Source organism: Lycorma delicatula, chromosome 10, assembly GCF_047948215.1.
Source record: "Lycorma delicatula isolate Av1 chromosome 10, ASM4794821v1, whole genome shotgun sequence".
NCBI classification, from domain to species: Eukaryota; Metazoa; Arthropoda; class Insecta; order Hemiptera; family Fulgoridae; genus Lycorma; species Lycorma delicatula.
The window spans coordinates 120,517,717-120,542,441 of record NC_134464.1 but is presented as its reverse complement, the minus strand read 5'-3'; the positions used below and the strand labels follow the sequence as shown (position 1 = coordinate 120,542,441).

The 24,725-nt window shown below is 29.3% G+C and overlaps 1 protein-coding gene across 4 annotated transcripts in view; it reads right to left on the bottom strand.

Moving 5' to 3' along the window:
* The window catches only part of LOC142331359 (forkhead box protein N3-like), a 746,610-nt gene that overhangs the window by 48,485 nt on the left and 673,400 nt on the right, over window positions 1-24,725 (bottom strand). Inside the window, exon 1 of one of the 4 annotated variants that reach the window (XM_075377208.1) lies at window positions 9,599-9,776. The exons of the other annotated variants lie outside the window; for them this stretch is intronic. The gene's annotated coding sequence lies outside the window, so the exon portion shown is untranslated. Of the gene's footprint in view, window positions 1-9,598; window positions 9,777-24,725 lie in introns of those variants that run through there. 4 annotated transcript variants of the gene reach the window in all.

Genomic DNA, 24,725 nt, shown 5'->3' with positions numbered 1-24,725 from the left:
TAAGAAAGAAAGGTGATGACCAGTGTTACATCTGTAGCCAGTGAACACTGGCTAAATTCAATGACTACAGCGTACTCGTAGATGAAGTTGTACCTCTGTACCGTTTGATGGTATCACCCACTCAATTATTGATAAACATTATGATGAATATACCAAAATTGCTATAATGTAACCAGCATTTCAGAGTCTAGCCTCTTATATAGATTTAGCTCAACGAAAAAGAAAATTTGAAACAATTTCATTATTTACTTTTTCTGAAATATCTGGGATGTAAGCTTGTTTTTTTCTTGAGAACAGCTAAAACATTTTTAGGTATAATTTGAGTCTCATGTCAATTAATAGCTCCAATAGTAATATAATATTTTTTTATGTAATACTCAAGTGATTATATTTGAAAAGAAACAAGTAATTTTTAATAACATACTTTTGCTTATCCCAAACCTAATATTCTAACTGCATTGATATATAGATAAAGATTTTTGTTTATTTGATATATTTACATTCACAAAAATGTTTATACTAACAGATAGTAAAAAATTGAATGCATTAATTAAAAATGCAAACGAAAAATTTCCATATTAAAAGCAGCAAATATTCAAAATCAATACTTGAATGAAATTTTAATTTATATTAAATAAAACAATGCAACAAAATAAGTCATTGCTCGTATTAATATTCAAAACACTAAATCCGACTAAGTTAAAACAAATGATAGCATTAAATGCATGTTACTACAACAATAATAATAAATAAACAGCTTGAAAATATACATATACATAAATACACTGAAGTAAAGTAAGCTTTTAATATTAATAAAACCAAGTATCTACTGAAAGAGGTAAAATAAAAATATCATAAAAATAATAAATCCATCAATGTTAAATAAATCAACAATCACAGACATTTAAAATAAATATGTGTTCGAATCAATCTTTTTTATGAGTGTAGAAGGGATGTTCAAGTCATTTTAAAAATTTTTCATCGTCATAAAGTTATATATACTCATGTCCTCATTCATTAGATGATTTCATCCTATAATTTACACAACTTTGATGCATCTCAAAGTGCATCATAATATTTATATATATTTTACTTTAACACTGTTATAATTCTATTAATAAATGAATACAGTAAGCTATTTATAAGTAATCAGTAGTTCTGTAAACATATAGACCTCCCTCATTTTGTACTTAAATTAATTACTGTGCTCCACAGTAAAATTAAATAAAGTAAAAAATAAGAATAAGGTAAAATTAAAATAACATAAAAACAGAACTGTCAATCATAATTTATTGCAAAAAGTTTAAAAAGACAGTGCCAAAAAAGAATTGTTCTATATCTGGAATATTGTAAACACTACTTCCAGAGACAACGGAATGGTTAATTATTGTTGATAACTACTAACACCACATCTGTGTTCTTCATTTACATTTTTAAACACTTTTTCTTGTTTTTAACTTTTTTTAACATAACATAAAGTTATAATTTACAAAGTAGTATATACAAGAACCACTTGCCAGGCTCACTAACTGAGTGAACAATCAATGCTCTTTCCAACAGCTGTACCGATTCCAATTTTGAAATGGAAAAATTTTATGAAACATTATTAACATTCAATATTCCAGCTAAAAGCGAGGATGATTTTTTAAAAACTGGAGAATTCATTTGAATGTAACTAACTGCACCTCAAACAAAAAGCTTAAATTAAGTTAAATTTAACCAAAATTACCAAAATTACCAAATTAACAAAACATTTTGCATAAGAACAACGCCTCATTTCATTCAGTCAATTAACTATGTAGCTAATTAGCTAAATAGTAAATCAATTATAAATTCTTAAATTTAGTATTATTTTAAACAAAATTATTTAAGATACTTGACCATGCTATAAATTTATTAGTGTATGATGATTTGTTACAAAATATTTTAAGAAGATAGTAAATCTTAGTATTTTAAAAATCACACGCATTTTTACTGTAAGAGAATAAGCTTGTTCGGCTGTATGAAAAATAAAATATATATATATATACATACCCGAAGTTCGTCTGTTTGCTTGTTATTGAATCATGTGAGTACCAACCAGCCAATTACTTTCAAATTTGCAGGGTACCTGTGTTATCCCAGAGAAGATTTTAAGCCATCGACCGATGCCCTTGCTCCCTTGAAGGTTAAGATATTAAAAATATTCATAATTTCTTCGCCCCCATTTGTGAATTAAAGATATTCAATTAAAGGAAAAAGTAGATTAATTCTTTTATTTCATAATTATATTTCTGCCACCATAACAAAGAAATAATAATGAATTTTTCATCATCAAAGGTGTGTGTACTTTAGTTACCACAGGCACTATTATTATTCTATCTTTTGTAATTTAGTTTCTTTTTCAAGTTTTTATAAAGCCTGAATATTATAATTATTATTTATCAGTATTATCACAACCATGAGGTTAACGTTCAGTGCAGGGATCCAGGGGGTAGAGCCCTCTGGGTAGATGGGAATGGCAACTGAAGCAACCTCTGAGGTCCAGGGCGCCGGTCCCCATGGCACATAGTTGATGGACAGGATAGACCCGATGTCGTATTTCATTCCAGATGAGGCATGGTTTCTCTTAATCCGGCCATGTTTATTCGCAGAAAACCAGGTACTGGATGGCAAGGAATACTCATGAGATATTTGAGCGTCCACTTCACGATGAGAAAATTGGTGATGGGTGTGCCATTTCCAGTAATCGTAGAGAGGGGACCAATATTTTTGACCAGACAGTTAATACACAAGTTTACCTCAAATTTTTGAAGAATTCTATGCATAATTGATTGATAATGAAAAAGAATACAGCTTCTTCCAACAACACGAAGCAATGTGCACACATCAAACGTTTCACTGAATCACATTCATTCAGCTTTCAAAATGAACGAGCTGTCAGCAAAGGACAGTGGCTTCCACGTTTCCCGCAGTTGAAAAAGGAGAGAGTTTATGCATCTAATCCCCACAATATTGGTGAACTGAAGGTGAACACGCAATGAGAAATCAACACAACTGACAGCAACGTTTTGCATCAGACGACTCTCAATATGATCGGTTGAGCACAAAAGTACATCGATGCCCAAGGTGGTCATTTTGAACATCATTTGTAACAATATGGTAAATAATATTTTAAATGTTAAATTATGTTTTTCTTATTTAATGTATATGTATCATTCATAAAATTTCATTCCAACATAACCTACCAGTTCTGCAGCAATTACGTTATAGATTCGGTTTTATGTTGCTCAACCTGTATAATTTAATTTTTTTATTTTATAAAACTTAGGAAAAAAATTATAGAATGAATAAATAATTAATAATTTGGATTGATTTTTTTGTTTTGTTTTAAGATTGGGGTAAAATAAAATATTTAATTTTTTTTTTTGTTTTACAGGTGGAATGAATTTAAATAACTATTTTTAAAATATCTACAATTAGTTATGAAAAATTCTTAACAACTTTTTACCAAAATCCAACAATCATACTCAATAAGCAATTATGAAATTCCAGTAATTAGTCAGATTTTCATCAAAATGTTACAGTATCAATGACATGTGTACACAACTCACCATTATGGTGTTACATTCATCCACCCAGAGATACTAATACAATAGATGTATCAACACAAATAATGGAATATACAGAATAACAGTTTGTACTTTTCACATTTCAGGATGAAGGAAATCTCAAAACATAAATTTAAAAAAAATTATGGTCCCAAAATTTTGATCAGTAACACCTTTTATGGTATTCCAACTGTAACATTCAGGTAAATAGAAATACTGGAGTATTCACCAAACAAGAGTGTTTTAATTTTGTAATGATGAATTAATCCATTAATTTACCACAGAAGCTTTTAAAGCTTATACGTGGGAATATAGAAATAAGGTTTTATTTTAGCTATGGAAAAGTTATGCCTGACTGGGATTTGAACCCAGGATCCCTGCATGAAAGGCCGAGATACTATCACTCCCTACATCGACATTCTTTACACTTGATTAGATCTAGATTACTTCACGGTTATCTTATAAAACTGAATCTGAAACATCCTGCACCTACAATTTTTTATGGCAGATATTCTACTTACTATCAAACAACCAGTTTCTTTTCATACACACTTCCTCTTATTAAAAATTAACTGATCTACTGAGTTAGTTCCTTCTTTTAATCAAAATTTGAATAAATAAAATATCTGATGTTCAGCCTGGGATCTTATTTTAAAAGTATGCCTACTGAGAGTGGTGACCCTGAGGCCCAAGCTGGGAGCAATAATTATTCTTTATTACGTAAACTGCAAAACACCACACCTACACGATATAATAAATTATAGTTCAAAAACCAGCATATTATCTACACAAAATACAATTCTTTTTCTAATATCTTAACAGTTTACAATAATAAAAAATAAAATTAAAAATGTTAAAAAACACAACAAAGAAAACCTTAAAAACCCGTGAAATAATTAATTAAATAAATCTATTTTTACCACATAATTCTCTGTGACATGGTGATATTGTTTTTAAAACAATAAAATTTAAGACTTTGATTAACCATCATGCATGATTATGATGATAACTAAATTGCATCTGTATCTATTCAGTCTATGGGTCACGCACAACTATCAATCAAAATCTTAAATTATATTGTCTTAAAAACACTATTGCAATGCCACAGAGGATTATAAGGTAAAAATACAATTATTTGATTATTTCATATTTTTTAAGGATTTTTCATCGTGGATTTTTAAAAATTTATTAATTTTTAAAGATTAAAAGGTCTGTGCCCAACAGAGGAACATTTATAGGTTGATGATGAAAGTTTAGTACACTTGACCAGCACAAATTATTTAATAATCCACACAATAATGTAGCCTTGCTGGAGTTAGAAAGACTTAATACTCAAAAACCGTTTTGAACAAACATAATACTGCCATGCCCCCTCACGGCTTATAATTGTAAAACTAATCTAAGAACCTCCTCTGGGGTGGGTGATACCTATGTAATCCAAAAACCGCATCAAAATTGGCCCGACCGTTTTAAAGAAACATATCTAGTACAGCACCCCTGGTGGCCTATAACCGTAAACAATCTCTAAGAACCTGCACAGAAGTGCCTATGAAATGCAAAAAACTGCATCAAAATCGGTCCAGTAGTTTTTGAGGAAAGTAGTAACAGACATCACAACCCACCGGGTTGGTCTAGTGGTGAACGCGTCTTTCCAAATCAACTGATTTGGAAGTCGACAGTTCCAGCGTTCAAGTCCTAGTAAAGCCAGTTATTTTTACACGGATCTGAATACTAGATCGTGGATACCAGTGTTCTTTGGTGGTTGGGTTTCAATTAACCGCACATCTCAGGAATGGTCGAACTGAGAATGTACAAGACTACACTTCATTTACACTCATACATATCATCCTCATTCATCCCCTGAAGAATTATCTAAACGGTAGTTACCGGAGGCTAAACAGGAAAAAGAAAAGGAGTAACAGACATACACACACACACACATGTCTGGTATCTATACCATCTCTATTCTGTCGTGGGTAACAACAAAAAAATGACATAATATGAATAATTAATGAAAACAAATCAAACACACATTAATGACCAGCAGAAATATGAAAAATGAAAAGAATGCAGGTTATAATAGAGGAAGCGATAAAAATATAATTTTTTTTGATAAGAAAATCTACACCAAACAGGAAAGATACTGAATGAAATAAATGAATGAGTGTCAGGAAGATAAAGAATTCTTTGTAAAAAATTTTATATATTTTCTTATTCAATAAATTTGTTATAGTTCTGAATATTAATAATTAAATCACTTGTAGAGGTGCAACACTAATTCAAAACATATTTTTTTTTGTCTTCAGTCATTTGACTGGTTTGATGCAGCTCTCCAAGATTCCCTATCTAGTGCTAATCGTTTCATTTCGGTATACCCTCTACATCCTACATCCCTAACAATTTGCTTTACATATTCCAAACAAAACATAAATGATAAATATATTATACGGCAAACATCAATTTACATATGCATCCAAGTCTACTAGATATTACAAAACTGTTAAAATTACCAATTTTGATAAAGTAAACAAGATGATATGACTAAATATATTATAGTATTGTATATTTATACAATTATACTCTTACACAGAGCCCCACAGAAGCAATTCTCAGGGATTGTTAAAAGAAAACTATATATGAACCACACACAGTCAAAAACTAAAATCTATTAACTACATGTGTGTACTTCAATAATAAATGACCACAATTTATTTGGTGTTTGGTTTATTGCTGTTATTAACATACCTATCTACCTGTTGAAAAATTCTCAACAAATTTGAAACAAAAGTTTTATTTCATATTTTTTCAGCTAAGATATTTGTAAATAATGACACTTTCCTTATCATCAGAATTTCCACTGCATCCATAAAAGGTTATTAAAATGTTTACACCACATTTAAATAAAAAAAAGGAAAAGAAGAAACCATTCAGTATTTTGAAACAAGTTAATTCCATTTTCATGCAACAGTTGAGGAGACACTTTAACCTTGAAACAAAAAGATTTTTCATAAAGTGAATACACTTGTTTTGGATTAAATTTGATTAATAGATCTTATATGAACCTTGCAGAAGAATTTCCTTGAAATACATACCATCATACATCATTATGCATCAGCATGAATATGATTTCTGCAGTCATTAACTGTGTTATTAAAATAATACTGCAATACAATATAAATGTAAAAGAATTTATGAAACATTAAAAGATTTGCCATAATATTTTTATATTTATACTTCAGACTCTTGATTGATGGGTGCACTCACATATACATAACTCAATTAACAACATAAAAACTGTTTCATCAATTAACAACATATTTCATTTTTACACTACACAAGTACACAGGATATGAATATATCTAATCAGTCTAAACATAAATTTAAATCCACCAATTATATGACTAGATGTTAAAAAACCTATTTGGCAATAAACTGGTGTAAGACAGTAAGCAAACTGTATAATGATTTGTTCTTGACAAAGATCTGATACATTTTTATCAAATTTATTTTCATAATAAAAATAATTTATCATAATTTGATTTATGCCTATTGGGATGAATAATTCAATAGACTTCTATCATGTTTTATTCATTTTCTTCAGAAATAAACACTTGCCAAACAAAACAAAATAGTCACTCCTTCATTATAGAAGCAGAGTGGTAACATCTAAGCCTTTCATCTGGATAGTACTGGATTAAAATCCCAATCAAGCATGATAATTTTTAATGCTACTAAAATTTCTATTCTATTCCCATGCACAAACCTCAAGCTTATGTAGTAAATTAATTATCAACAAAACTTAAGGAAAAATTTTATGTCCAACTACAGTCCCTTAATAAACAAATTCGATAATGGTCAAAAAATGTTAAGCCTGACCAAGATTTGAACTGAGAATCTTCTAGATAAAAGATAAAGATGCTTATCACTCCACCACGAAGATCACCTTTTTCCCTCATAATATGCTAAACATTATACATTGTATATTATATACTTATTTTAAGATGCTGTTCTGATTAAGATTTTTCCATGGTTTCCCTTGATCAATCTAGAGCAGTTCCTAGACTAAATGCTGAAGCAGTTAGTTTTCTTTATCCACTGAATAGTACACCCACCCCATTCCTGATGTGACTACATTATATATTATTATGTAGCAATCAGAATAAAAAATCGATTTATTTACGTTCAATAATTTCAATTATGTCAAGTTGAGTCTACTCCTGAGAATATTTTTAATTGAATCTAAAAAGTAAATTATTTAAGTAAAACAGAACATTTAAAATCTATTATATATTATTTAATATATATTTTGTTTAGAATATTTAAAATCTATAATGGGATAAAATGTGTATTCTAACAATGAATGATGCATTAATAACAAACATTCTCAACTTATGTAAAAAAATCTGTTAAAACAATAAACTCCTAAAATATATTACAAAATGGAATTTATATAACCTAATTAATTAATACTTTAATAATATGCATAGAGAATACAATAAGATCTGAACACAAGTAAATTGATTTTATACACAAGAAAGTAAAGTCTTTACAATAATGTAATAAGCAAAAACAGCTCTATAAAACTTTTTTCATTAAAAATTTACAATACGTATTCTAGAAGTTTTAAAATTAAAATATCTGTAGTTCTACTTATAAAACAGAATTTTTAAAGATAAAAAAAATTAAATTGAATTCAAAATAAAAACTAGAATGAAATAAAAATATATTAGTTATACATTAATTACCATAAATGTTTAATAATTTTAAAAGAAAAGAAAGAAAACTTTTACGAAAATATTATTATGAGATATGAAATCATTAAATTACCATCACACAAGCAAAATGAATATAAAGTAATAATTTTTGTTAACATTTCAATAAATTTATCATTTAATGTTTTAAAAAATCTTAAATAAAATATTAAAATAATAGTTTAACTTATAATGTTGTTTAAAAATCCAACATTAACAAAAGATTCAACAGTGCAGACCTAAATAATAACTGTCTGCAATATAAACTTCTTTCCCCAGTTGCATGAATCAATAATACATAGAATTTCAAATAAAAATAATAATGCCTATATCAAACCAAAGAATATTATCTTAACAATGCATTATATACTGAAATGTTTAAATTTAGAAAAAATGTAGATTGCTGAAGCTTTTTCAAAGAAAATTTTACAGGACCAACCGTTCTACTTCAAAAGACAATCTGATCTTAAAATAAACATGAGTAAACTATGCTATGCCATAACAATAATAATGCAAAGCATTAAATATGCATCTGTATAAATGGACCACACCCAATATATAAGAGAAGCTATTCTTTGAATAAACAAAAACTAAAATTTAATTAATAACAAAAAAAACTGTAGTAAAATCACGCTGAGTAATGGTAAATAATAAACTTACAACACACACACTACTACTACAAAAGATGTTTGGAATACATTATAATTATCACCTCTTATCATAACTAAGATTTGAAAAACATTTTACTTTGCTAGCAGTTTTTTTTTTTTTGGTTTGGTTTAATGTTATAAAATTTCACAGATTACTGTGATTTTTAATCGGTTTACTGCGATTAAAGTTAGACGTAAATTAACATTATTAATTTGTTCACACATTACTTAAAAAAAAATCGAGTGGTACTGGTTTGAAAGTGTAAATGATAATAATTAATGAATATTACATCACTGCTACATACGAAAAACTAACAAACAAAAAATAATACGAAAGTTAATTTGATTTAACATACTTAAAAAATAAATTACTTTCAATTATTTTTTAAACTCACAGTTATAAATTCGTGAAAATTTATCGTACTACCTGCGAGAAAAACTATTAAAAAAAATTATAGTTTTTAACATTTTTAATTAAATATTACGAAATAAAATTGCGCGTAATATATTAAAGATTCATTATGGACTGTGCACTATTTGTTTACATAAGATGAGATAAATAAAAACCTAACCTAACATAAATAGTTTAACATTGAAACTTGCTTACCTTCAATGATGGTGCAATCTAGCAAAACTATTTGTCTAGATAATATAATGATGAAATATAAATTATTTAATGAAAATAAATCACTACATTAAGTTATTGAATAATAATATAATAGACTAGAACACTTGAAATATGATAATATAGTAACTAGAAAAAAATATCATTAAGGATGAAATGAAAAGCGTCGATGAAGTTTTAAAAAAGTGAAGAAACTAAATTGAGCTTGGCAACTTTGAGAGGGCATGGCTGAAAGCAGACGCATCATTCACGTGACGTCTAGTGTAGAGTTGGTTGCTTAGCAACCAGCATTGCACCACCACTACTACTACCCACTGCCACTACCACAACCACTTCACTTTACCATCTCTCAAACGCTCTTATTCTATCTCTCTCAACATCCATCGGGCTCCATCCAAGCAACGTGGAATCGCAGCCAGCAAGCCGTTATGGATTCACCTGGGTTCAACTCTAGGGAAACGTAACGTCTTGTTCTGTGCAAAACACCCCTTCTTATAATAAACATACATACACAAACCCTCGCATTAATGTTAGTTTAATCCTACAACTAATACACCATGGTGTATACCCTTCTATATACTATATATGATTAGTTGGTTTAATTAATTACACGTTAACCTTCTGGACATACAAATAGTATATATATATATATATATATATATATATATATATATATATATATATATATATGTATATACTATTTGTATGATACAATTAACTGAAACGTAATAATATGAAATGGTCTGTCTTTATGGAAAGATATAAATGATTTCCACAATACAAAACCAAATTATTGTAAAATTTAATTTACCAGTTTATATAAACCAATCCTACACATTGTATATAAATTAAAAGAATTTTATAAAAAAAATTTTACTCATAAATATTAAACAATATTTCAGCGGTGTACTTAATATAAAAAAATTGCATCTAAAACTAAGAATTGTTTTTTCCAATTTTCTTTGAATATATATTTTTTTAAATCGGCGGCAAATTAAAAAAATACTTAATTTGAAAAAAAATTAAAAAATAAATTTAAAGGAAGATTAATTTGTTTTTTTTTTATTTTGAACTTGGTTTAATTATTAAATGTTTAAACAATCCAGTTCGTAAGAAAAATAAAAAATAATCTTTATAAAAATGAAATAAACGGAAACTGAGTACCGAATGTGAACTAAGGCTTTTATAATACGAGGATAAATACTTCTTTATTATTTATGTAAGTTTTTTCAAATAATTTTCTTTAATTTTGTACAGAAATACTTTGATATCAAATTAACGTTAAGCTATATATAGTTCATCCAATAATTAAGAAATTATGATGAAATCAAATTGTCTATATAAGTTGATTTTTTATTTAAAATCTTTCACTTAATCATTATAGGGAAAAAATTAGAACAGTACAAATACAAAAAATTCCTCTATAAAATTATCGAATTAATCCAGCTGGTAAACAGTAAAAAAATCTTGCAAAAAAAATTTAACCATTGAAAAATAAGTTTTCCTAATTTTTTCTAGAATATAATTTATCAGTTAACGAAAATCATTTTAAGAGCCTTATTATCCAACAGCCTGAATTACTTTCCCGTCTAGATAGCGCTATAGCAAAGCTTTAGCTCTAAAAGGGAAAGTATTGTAATCGGTCCAGTGTGGCATATGAGGTTTTCACCGGATCTTGACGTCTTGACACCTAGGGAACCCAAAAAACCAGGTGGAAATTTTCCGGATGTCAATATTCGTGTGTGTGTGTTCGGTGTTGGCCTCCAAATCACCTTATATCTCCAGAACTACTGGACCGATTTTGAACAAACTTGGTCAGATTACTTCTATATATGGGTCATTGATGCCATTAAATTTACAAATTAAAAGGTCAAGAAGGTGAGGCTATAGAGCGAGGTCACCCACCCTCAGTATCTCGAGATTTCGTCTAAATAATATCATGTTTTTCTTACGCACATTTGTTAACAATTAAAAAATAATATCTGCAAGAAAAACCTTTGCAAAATCGCACCTCCACCCAAAAAATGCTCTAAACTGATGTTACAGGTGAGCGATAAAATTATATAAATGAATAATAATTAAAATGTAAAAAATTAACTCTGTTTGGCTGGGTCTCGTACTCGATCGCCCGGTCGACTCGGTAGCTTGTGCGTTAAACCTCGCGACTACACCAATATGTTGATCGTACAAGCGAAATTTCTCCTATGTAAGTTGTGAAATTACATTATTTTACTTAATGCAGTAACAACCCACAGTTGTAGGACTTTCCCGGATCGCGGCTAAGTTATATATCACAGCGTGATAAGCTGTGATAAACAAAATCGAATATTGTCGACTCCATTTTTATTTTATTTGAAGCAACTATTTTTTTCCATCAACATAAATTTTGTCAACTGCCTTACTCCACTGCTTTCTGTATTCATCCCTGTTCCAGGCCTTCTCCTTTATCCCCTTCAAATTTTAGATCCTCATTGTGGGATTAAGATGTACAAATGTTTTTTTTTTTGGACGTCATCAGTCAGTTGACTGGTTTGATCCTATCTTCCGTTCCTTTCAGTTCAATGCTAACATTTTGACTTTAACATTATTTATTATATCCTATACCCTTAATTATAAGTTTTATATTTATTCTAATTGTTGTCATTCTATAGAGTTTTTACCTTCTATACATCTCATTACTAAATTAATTAGGATGTTTTAATAGATGGCAATCTACTAGAGTTTGTCCCTTTACAAGATTCTCTATAAAAAAAATTTCTCGTATCAATTCATCTAATTTTCAGCATCCTCCTGTAATACTAGATTTCAAAGGATTCATCTCTTTTCCTTTCTGTTTTCCTACTGTCCATGTTCACAACCGTAAAGTAAGATACTCTACATAAACATCTTTTTGATCTTCCTGTCTTTGAATAACAGATTTCCTTTCTTCAGCAGTCTATTTCTGATATCTGCATCGCTTTATTTATTATTCATAATTTTACAACCAAAGTAACAAAATTTTACTACTTCTGGTTAACGTAATATTTTTTCCTCATTATCCTTCATTTTGTTAAATTCTATTATCTTTCTTCCAGTTTTACTTATTTTCATACCAAAATCTCTTCTAAAAATAAATCCATGTTATTCAATTTCTTTCAAACTTATTTTTTGTTCCCGCCAAAAGAACAGTATCATCAACGAATCTCAATATTTTTTTTTTTTTTTCACTTTTAACAGTTAAAATTATTTAGCGTAAAAAATTATTAAAATTGATCCGACATTTAAACCTTCTTTTTCTGTTTTTAGCCTCCGGAACCAACGTTAGGTGTTACTTCAGAAGTTAAATGAGGATAATATGTATGAATGTAAATGTAGTCTTGTCTCCGATCGACCATACGTGAGATAAGTGATTAATTAAAATCCATCCACCAAAGGACACCGGTACCTACGATCTAGTATTCAATTCCGTATAAAAGTAACTGTCTTTACTAGGATTTCAACCTTAGAACTCTCGACTTCGAAATCAGTTGATTTGCGACGTCGAATTTACCACAAGACCAACCCGGTTCCGAGAATTAAACCTGGAATTCTCTGGATGAAAAATACAAAGAATATTGTACAGTCAAGATCCCGAGTCCTTTCGATTAAAAATAAATAGAGCAACGACGCGGATTACTTGGTCAATTCCATTTTTTCTATAGGGATCCCATCTTAATGGAAGACATATTGTTTTTATCCTACAACGAATTCGACAGGATGAATTCAGTAAGATACGAAACACTGTTAAGAATACTAATTAAAAATTCAGCACATCTCTTTCGTTGTGAACTAGTAAATAAATAGTTTGCAAAAAACATTACTCAACATAAATATGTTTCGGTATGTAGAAAAAAAACTTATAAAGATTAAAAAAAACTTCAAGCAGTAACAAAATGATCGCATGAAGCTTGACAGAATGTGTCTTGATTTCATTTTTATTTCCTTGTACGAAGTAAAGGAAGTAGTGTGATCGCGGAAAATTTCGGTGTTCAGATTTCATCGGAAATATCCATTTTGACCATCACTGAATCCATTTTGTCTAGTTTCGGCGTGACGTACGTACGTACGTACGTATGTATCCCACATAACTAAAAAACGATTAGCCGTAGGATGTTGAAATTTTGGATTTAGTACTGTTGTAACATCTAATTCTCCAACTCCCCTTTTGATTGCAATCGACGGAAACAAAAGTGTCCAAAAAAGTCCAAAATCCCAAAAACAATTTGGATTTTGGACTTTCTCTTAACTGCAGTAATAATCCGACATAGAGAGTTTTTCAGCGATATATCATAAGAGGTACTTATTTTCAGTGATTCCAGAGATATAACAGAATAAAATTTTAATTAATGAAATATTTGGATCTTAGGGGAAGATACATCGGTTCGAATCAGACTTTCTCTTTTTTTAACTTTTTTTTTTAATTTAAATATATTGATTTATTAATAACCTCTTATTGTAAAAAAAAAAAATTACGATGAATAATTCAATAAATAAAAAAAATTATAAAATATATAGAAAAATATCAGAAGTTTTAAATGAAATAAAATTTTATGTATTTTTCATTTGAAATAATGTGTAAATGTAACTTAATAGGCCTACAAGGAAGTCATGTGTTGTCCACACCAGATTTAAAAAAAATATAATTTGCCTAATTCATTTAAATAATTTTAAAAACTACGATTAAAAGAGATACTGATTAATCAATAAATCAATACAGAATTTTTGTTACGGAAGGGAAAACAATAACAGAACTCATAACACAAATAAGAAATACTCCATTTAAAAAAAAATTCCTTAATTAAATTTTTTAAGATGAATAGTTAGTTACAGCATTTCCGACTTATTGTAAAACAGAAGTAGGAATTTCATTATTACCAATCGGTATTAATTCTCGAGTATAAACCAAAAACCAAAAATACTTGGCAATAAAATTATTCAATCTGAATTTTCGTAGTTTAAAATGCATAAAAAATTGCATTATCATTGGAAATATAGTATCAAAAAATAGTTTATTAAATTCCTCGCAATATTGTAGCAACAGTAAGAACATAAAAAAAGGAATACCTGTACAGCGCTTATTTATTTATTTTTAGAATTCAGAGATATGATTTCGACGAGGAATTTATCAAAAATGAGCCAACTTCTCTTATATTAAAGAAGGAGAAACAGGAATTACGTATATATTTAAATAAAATTAAACTTTTTTTAAAAAATAAATTGGTATCTTTTATTCTGTCAAAAAATTTTATTTGATTTTATAAAATAAATTATATATTTATAATGGCAAAGTATTTTCTTTTTTTTAATTATTTTGTGTTGTAGGCTACAACACAATATTTCTGTAAAAATATATCTGCCTTGATTCTAAGTAAAACATCTTAAGTAGGCAGTCTTATGCCGTTCGTAGAACCAAACATACTATCACAAAAAAATAAAAACTTAATAGTTAAAATGTTATAACGCAACACAAATATATTATTTAAGAAAAATCTCATCATTAATCTGCAAGGAGTAAAACTGCACTATTAAAATATAAATTAAATCCTTATTCTGATCGGAACATGAAAATACATTATGTAGATCTCGCCAATATAAGATAAATTATAAATATAATTAATTTTTTTTTTAAATGGAACCGATATCAAGACCATGGAATATAATGCACGTATATATAATTATAAGATTCTCACTATCTCTACCGATGCTGTACATTATACAGAGTATTTCTAAAATAGTGGACTGGCTATACATTTTTGGATTCTACTTATAATATCCTAGTAAAGTCAGTTATTTTTTCACTGATTTGAATACTAGATCTTGGATACCGGTGTTCTTTGGTGGTTGAGTTTCAATTAATCACACATCTCAGGAATGGTTGAACTGAGACTGTACAAGACTACACTTCATTTACACTCATACATATCATCATCATTCATCCTCTGAAGTATTATCTGAAAGGTAATTACAGGAGGCTAAACAGGAAAGAAAAGAAAAAGGATTCTACTTATAAAACTAAACAAAAAATATCCTCAGGAAAAATGGCAATTTCTTCGTTCACCCTATATCCACCATTTTATTTTTATATAAAAACTTATATCTCAAGTTCGGATATAGGAATCACATTCATGTATTTGGTAAGCATCTTTGTAATAAAATTTTTAAATTAGAAAAAAATCAGGATTTAAATACCTTTGCAGATTACAAAATGGCGGCCATTTTTATTTTTCAACTCGTTATATCTATATAAATATAATTTTTATCATAATGTATGTTTTTGCTAAAATATTAAGCCTTTTATTTTGAACAAAATGATATTTTTATTTCCTTTAATCGGTTAACAAACAGCCGAGGTATGGCAAAGAAATTAATGTTGTAATTTTGTGCCTGTTTTCATGTCCTCTACTTTACATTCAATTCGATTAAATATTAATTGTTTTTATTTATTATTAATTCTAGTATTGTAAATTAGTATCAAATTAAGGAATAATTTTCTCACAATATCAGACCTAATAATTATGACACAAAATTAAAAACATCCATTTTCTGCCATAAATCGGCTATTTGTCAACCGATTTTTAAAAATAAAATAATTCTGTTCAAAATAAAAGGTTTAATATTTTAGCAAAAACATAAATTTTGATAAAACTTATATTTATGGATATTCGCTGTGAGGGTGAGACGGATGTATGGAGTACTCTTTGATGGAGCTTCGGTGTGGGAGGATGTAGGCATTGACGTCGCTCCCGAAAGCGGACCAGAGCAAAGAAAGATAGGGTATGTTTTCAATAGACGCTTTTGAGAATGTTAAATTTGAGAATGTGTTTGTTGATTTTTAAGTAAATCAAGAGGACTTTGAGTAAATTGAATTGTAGAATAAAATTGTCGTTGTTGCGATCAACATTTGTTTTTTTTTGATATGAGGAGAGTATTTTTGGTGTTTAAAGATACAATCAAGCAATGGTTTCCGTGCAGAATCTAACTGAAGTTAGATGTAGAAAGAGTTTTTGTGTGAAACCTTCGGTGTTAGAGGAAGGTACAGGGATCATGCTTCCATGAATCGGTTAATTTGAGAGATGAGGGTTGTAAGTTATCGTAGGTGGTAGTGGTTGGAAAAGGTCATACGAAAGCGATAGTAAGATCTGTGAATACACTAATGGAAATGTCTGCCGAGGTATTAACATCGGTGGACAGTGGCCAAACTTATGACTGTGTTGTATTATCAAGTTTAGAGGATCTAAAAGAAGATCTCCAGTAAAGCCTCATCAGGAATAGGAACGGAGGGAATGATATGGTGACCGGAATCGTCAGAAAGCTCTTCCCTACGGGGTCAATATGTAGGTCATGGAATATTCAAGAAACAACCCGAGACGTGAGTGTAGGTTCTTTCTTTGATCTTGGTGAAAGATCCCTTTCTTTTTGGACAAATGGGTACGTTTAGCTAGAATACCACCCTTCAATCGGACCGGTAATGATGTGTAATATTCCGCGGTAATGGTCCGACCTTTTTTTCAAGTAATCTATAAACAACACAAGACAAGAAACTCAAAAAATCGTAGCCAGATATTTTCCATCAGAAGAAACCGTTTTCGCTTTCTTTCCGTTTTCGCTATTTCACCTATGCTCACCCATTGTTTGGACTGCTGTTTGGTATTTGTCGTGTAATAGTTAATCCATGTTTTATCTACTATTATAAAAATCGAAGTAACTCAGCGGAATCGGGTTTAATAAATCTAAACACCCTCAAGAAGTGTTCAGTCAAATACATTTCTTATTAACTGTTAACAAACGCGATACCCATCGAGCGGAAAGCATTTTCATATTCAAAACACTGTGTAAAATGTATTGGAAACAGTCTATCAAGATGTTTTCAATGTCGACAGGCTCGCATACTTTCAATAGAGAATCATTTAATGACACTGTGGATGTTTGTGATGATTTCGTCGATCGTAGCAGTTTTTGGACATCCCGACTGTGTTCATCATCTTGACTAGATGTACCGCCACATTTAAATTCAGTCACTTTTTACCGTCGAAAATGAATTCTTTAAAATCTAATCTAGTTCTTTTTGTTTGTTCGTTGAGATATAGCCCTTTAAATCAAAGTACTTTATAACACCTGGAATTTTATTAATTTTTCAGAAAGTTTCAAAATTTGTTTGTTTTACTCGATCGCCACTTTTTCTGGCGAATGCACACTCCTGAATCTTTGCAGCATACAATCTAAAAAATCAGATTTGACAGATATAGTCATTTAGTCATAATTTCGCCGTCTTTGTATCAGGCCGAGAAGTTTCCAAATGACCATGGTATTATTTTGTGTTCGTATCATTTCGTTTTAAGCAATGTAGTAAGAAAAAGGTGTTTCGGGAAATCTTGAACCATAATTTAGGTTGGAAAGAATTTTTAAATCCTTAGCTGCACATTACCAGTCGTCATTAATTCTACATTTTAAAAGCGTTATTAATAGATATCATGTTACCACAATTTTCATTATAAATCTAGATTTTCATTTAAAGTCGACTAATAATAATTAAAATGGATTTATTATTGTAAAAGAAAAATATAAAAAATACTAATAGTGTAATACGATTTTTAAACGTGAAATAAAGTCTATCAGCAACTCATACACAATGTAACATGACCCCGCAAGTTTTCTGTTAGTGAACGTAAATTCCAATAAAAATAAATGCAAATTTTGAAAGAAAAAACCGTAACCTGTATTTCATATTACAATATAAACAAATAAAAACATATTCGTGATAAAAGATTCTATCCGATATTTCGTTGTTTTTTTCTAACACAACAAAGAAATTTCTTTTTTGTTAAATAAAGTATTCTAAGTAGACTATTATATTACTTGTATCAGTATTTTTTAAAAGAGACTCAATTTACTTTTTCTAGTAGTTAACTATACCTCTTGGCATGAAAGCATATCTCAATTGTTACTGTCAAATAGCAAAATACAATTAGTTAACTGATTGGCGGCTTTATATATAATACTAGCAGCTGACAGTATTATAATTTTAAACAGAATTATTTTTAGACAGGTCATTTATTTTAAGTAACATAACTTTTAATGAACCACAGTAATAATTTATTTATCACTATATACACAGTAACAAATTTCTTTAAATAAATGTTTATAAATGTCTGTATTAATTATTATAAAACAAAACAAAAAAAAAATAATTAAAGTAACATGAAAAAAAAGAGAAGCCTATATATAAATAAACAAATGGATCATTATAATTTAAGAAAAAACCAGTACTCAAACATAGAAAATCTATAAAAATATACACTCGCGTGCGGCCCACACAACACACACACACACACACACACACACACAGAGAGAGAGAGAGAGAGAGAGAGAGAGAGAGAGAGAGAGAGAGAGAGAGAGAGAGAGATCTAAATTACTATATAATCTTCCGGGTACAGATTTTATAATTTTATCTATTTATTCAATTTTTTTTTGGAGGAAGTTTTCAACCGTATTAATTTGATGACATTCTAAATTTTTTTCCGTTCAGTGCTATTCTTTTAATAATCCCAATCTAGTTCATACTACAAAGCACATCCTTAATATTGTTAGGCTATCACCAACCTTATTTCATATGGTCGTGCATATTAAAGATTTGATCAAAAATTCTTTAGAACAAGATGAAGAAACAGTTTAGAAGGAAAGAGAAAAAATTATTTAATTTTCCCGATGACATGTTTTTTTGGGTTTTTTTTTAGAAAATGAGCACAGGATAATCAAGAAATTATTTCAAATTAAAATAGAACATAAAATGAAAATGAATGAAGACAATTGAAAAGAAGACAATAGCCGACGAATGTTTACATAATAGAAGGAATTGGACAAATAAAACGGTTAAGATGCTTAACTACCATTTTACCAAAAGTTTTCATTAGTGAAAACGAAATAAAAATATGAATATCAATGTCTAAGGAAGCATTTAGCAGAAAGACTTAATTTATATTAAGATGAGGTTGCACATGAAGAAACTTATTCTTACCTGTGGATAATACTTCAGTATGCATGTGAAGCATGGGAAACTAAAAAAAAATAGAAAGACTGTAACCATTTTAAATATGAACGGGAGAGATTGGAGAAGATCAAAATAGAGAGACAAAGTGAAAAATTAAAAAGTAATGATAAAGTAAATGAAAAGTAAGCTTAATTAGAACAATTCAATATATGAGAGCTAACTAGCTGTGACATATCAGGAAATAATAAGGATTCATTATAAAAAATCTTTAAAGATTTTTTACAAAAAGGAGCCGAAAAAGAATACAGATGACCTAAAAGGATGTGGGAACTACCAAGCTCTTAAAAGTTTAGCTGAGAATATATTTGGACAATGGTTATGCATAGGAAGAGGATGCGTGAATACGTGGTTATGACCACAGATGAAAAGAAAGAAGTGAGTTCGGAAATTAGTGAGGAAATGTTAAGGAATTGAGAGGAGAGATGAGACTGTTGTGCGAAAGTCCGATGGACCTATAGGTTGATACGCAATGATGGGAGATGATCTGGGAGAACCCATGGCTCCCTGGATTTTAATCTTACTCAGTTGCTGGCGGGCCAAGGAGGAATTATAGGTTTGGGTTAGAACACTCAGATAGCTGCCTTGCTTGTGAGGTTGAAGAAACGCCTTTTCATGTACTTTTTCGCTGTTCTAGATTTGTGGTAGAGCGTGAAGAGATCGTGGATGCTATTGGCAGAGAGGAAATGTTTGAACCTGAGGACCTCTAGGAAATTATGTTAACTAGTAAGAATCACTGGACGGCTGTTGCCCGATATACTAAAGCATTTATGGAGAAATTACGTTCTGCCGAAGAAAACCGCAGGTTAAATAGAGGCCCTGAGGTCCCGGTGCGGGGAACAGGGCCGCAGGCGAGTGTCTAGAGGGCCCCCCGATTTTTTGGGGGTCGGCTGGATGCAATGAAGCCGCCGCGGTCACTCCACCGGCTGGGGGGTCCCAAGGGTCTCTCCCACTTTCGAACTAAAGCTGATGGCATGTAAGTATGCGTATGTTAAGAATGAGTGTTGCGAGAGTTGTTGGTGTGCGCGGGTGTTGTATACGTATTGGTATGTTTGGTTCTACTGTGTTTCGTGTTGTTTTGTGCTGCTTTTTTAGTTATGTGTGTATGTGCCTCGCTATTTGCTTTGTTGTTTTAATGTGTATGTGAGCGCTTACCCCTCCTTCTGAAGTAATTCTTTACCAGCTATTCCCAGGAGGGGCGGGTCACCAGGGGTGGAGGTTTAGTAGGTAGTGCGCAGGAATACTTAGGCCTTTTTTACTATCTTGCGGAGCCTGTTAGTGAGTCCGACATTGCTTCGGCGCCCGTAAATGGGGTTCTTTCACCACTTAAAAAAAAAAGTAATGGAGAAACGAACCTGCCTAAGGGAAGATATTAATGATGACAGTTATCTGTTTTACATACTGCAATATAGCACATGTTTTTCTCAACAGCTTACCCTTCTGAATATTCTTCTACAATCAAATTAAGTAAAACTGAGACATAAAACCTTCCTTTTCGTACTTTATTAAACCACACAATTTTTAATTATATTTTTTTTATTTATTATCCGAAAGGTAATAAAATATACTTAACACAAAATTATTTTTAAAAAACTGTATGAAAATCGTTTCAAATTTTATTTTATTTAATTATTTCCCCTGAAATATTCATTTAAGCGTGTAAATCACAAAAAAAACCAATCAACTACTAAGGTGAAATAAGAATTCCTGTTTAAAATTTTATAAAAAGGTTCTGGAAAATTTGTTAACAATTCCCTTTTGTTTAACTTTCATCCCGTGAAATTGTATAATACTTCATTGAAGGTAGACTGCTGATAGTAGTAACCACTAAACTAACTCGTCGCCGCAAATCAGTTATTTAACAGCTGATTTTCGAAGTCGAAGGTTCTGAGGTTCAAATCCTGGCAAACGTTAGTTGCTTTTATACGAATTGAATAATAATAGACAGTGGATATCGGTGTACTTTGGTGTTACGAGTTCAATTATTCACACGTCTCAAGAATGTCGGCCTGAATCTGTACAAGACTACACCTCATTTACATGTTACACATTATCCTAATCTCATTAAGCCGTGAGAGGTTGTTTATTGTTCACAATCACTGAACAGACTGAAATGAACACATTAGAAGGAAATAAATATTGAGGGTATAGATTTTTTTTAAATATATATTACCAAAAGGGCAATAACTTATTTTTATTTATTTATTATTTTTTTTAATAATGTGAAGGGATGCCAGTCTACCGGTAAATATTTTAAGTTAAGAAATAATGAACATTGTTAAATTTCAATTGTATAAATTATTGTATCTAAAATAAATACATACAATATATTTTGTAAATCAAGTTATCTCATCCAACTGAATCCAATATAAAGTCTAAACAGTTACAATATTGATAAAATAAACAAAATCATTGAAGCAAAACCCTCCTTCCCTTCTTCCTTTGGTTGTATATGAAATAAAACATACATAAATTATTTACGGGCATTACTTACATTATACAGTATACAGATTTTTAATTTTCTATTAAGAAAAGAATATCTTACCCTAAAATCGGGTACAAATCTATTTACTAGATTTTAATCTCGGAAATAAAATAAAATTTTATCTAGATTTCACTTTCAGAAGCCATTAAGTAGTACGTTATTTAATCAGACATTAAAGATATATACGTAAAATAACTCGATAAAATCAGTTTAAGCTTTATTATTTATCCAGAACTTGAATAAATTTAATAATTTTTAATCTCAACATTAGTAAAAGAAACACATTCAAATTAACCCAGCAGCTTTACTTCCTTGTACGAATTAAAGGAAGTATTGTGATCGCGAAAAATTTCGATTTTCAGATTTCAACGGAAATATCCATTTTAACCATCTCTGAATCCATTTTGACTAGTTTCGGCGTGACGTCTGTACGTATGTATGTATCTCGCATAACTCAAAAACGATTAGACGTAGGATGTTGAAATGTTGGATTTAAGACTGCTGTAACATTTACTTGTGTACCTCCCCTTTTGATTACAATTAGAAAAACCAAATGTATCCAAAGAAGCCCAAAATCCAAAAAAAAAAAATGGATTTTGGACTTTGCTTAACTGCAGTAATAAGCCCTCACTGACAGCTTTTCAACCATGTCATAAGTGGTACTTATTTTCATTGGTTCCAGAGTTATAGTCAAATAATGTGTTAATTAATGAAATATTTGTATCTTACAAGGGGAAGGCACATCATATTCAAAATATGATGTGAGGCACATCATATTTTTTTTAACTTTCTTTTTTTTTTAATTTAAATATATTGATTTTTAATAATTATTAGCCTCTGATTGTAAAAAAAATTACAATAAATAATTATTCAATAATAACAATAAAAAAATTAAAAATAGAAAAAATATCAGAAGTTATTAATGAAATAAAATTTTACGTACTTTTCATTTTAAAAAAAAAATTTGTATATGAAATTTAATACAAGGATGTGGTGTCCACATCAGACATTTTAGTTTTAAATGAACATGCTAATAAATATTCAAACATCTGACATATATAAACGCCCGCCCACGCACGCACATTTTTTAGAGATAATTATGTAAGTTTGAAGAACATATTTTGAAATTAAAATAGTAACTGTATCCACATACGTTTTAGGGATTAAAGATTATAAGCAACCGCGCGTAAATGTATATGTAAATAGGAATACATTACACAGTATTTAAAGAGAATGTTTTTAAAGAATAAACATTATTAAAATAACGTAATATTTGTAAGTGCACTTAAGCGTTTTCTAAGAAATATCCTATAGTAAGAAGAACAAAAATTTCTCAAGAATTAACAAGATAATTAAGTTTAAAAAAAACATTCTAGTAAAATCTACTATTATTTATTTTTTATTATTATTTTAATCTTTTTTTTTATTGAAACAAGAATTATAATATATTTTTATTTTATTATATTTTTACTTTCAGTTAATATTTGTTTAAAAATATCTTCCGTGGTGAAAAAATTAAACATTACGAAGATTAAATACAAGATATCCAAAAGATAATCAAATAAAGTAGTTAAAATCACAATGTATAATCTAAAATAGATAAGAAATAATTAAAGTTAAAAAAAAGCATAAAATAGCTAATGTACTAAAACGTACATAATAATTTTACAATTTTTTTTTTACGTAGGACAGACAGGCAGAACATTTAACATATTATAGGTAATATAAAAATAAAAAAGTATCAACCCGACGTAATACCTAACCCAAAACTGTTATGGTCATCTTATAATAAGCTATTCGAACAAATAAAGCCAGAATATAACTTAAATACTATACAGATCAAAACAATATGAAATTTAAAAATATTGTAGTTTATAAACCATTCTATAATAATCATGGAACGTCAAGGGAAATCAATCTATAGAGGTTCGGTTTAAAATTCAATTCGGTATATCTAATGCACCAATAATTTACTTAGTAATATATATGTCTCTGAACGTGTAAGGAATTAGCGCTTATTCTATAACTATTGGCCAAGGACTAATGCTACTTAGGCTGTATAGAGCAGCTGATGGTAGGTTCAAATCAGAATTTATACCGATCAATATCTTCAATAAAAAAAAACTCAAATAGAAATTAAAAACAATACTTGACATATTCCGAATTAATACACACAATTAAAATAAAACACTATTCTATTAAAATAACCGTCTACAAGCAGTACTCGGTGATTTTTACTGTAGGCAAACTAACTGCACACAAATCTTCAGTATATATTACTCTGTTACATTCCAGAGTAGATATTTATATATTATATTTTACAGACAGGAAGAAGAATTCACAGGTACAAAGAACACTTTGTACACACATGATCTGTAAACACAACACTGTAAACACAACATTATATATTTAGAAAGAGAATTGCCTTTTTCTAAATACTTTTTTCAAAGGTTTAATCAAATTTTATCAAGTAAAAAGGAAATTTATTTTTATTTGTTTTTATTTATATCTCAATTAAATTAATATAATTAAATATATGAAAAATATAAAAAAATTTGTTT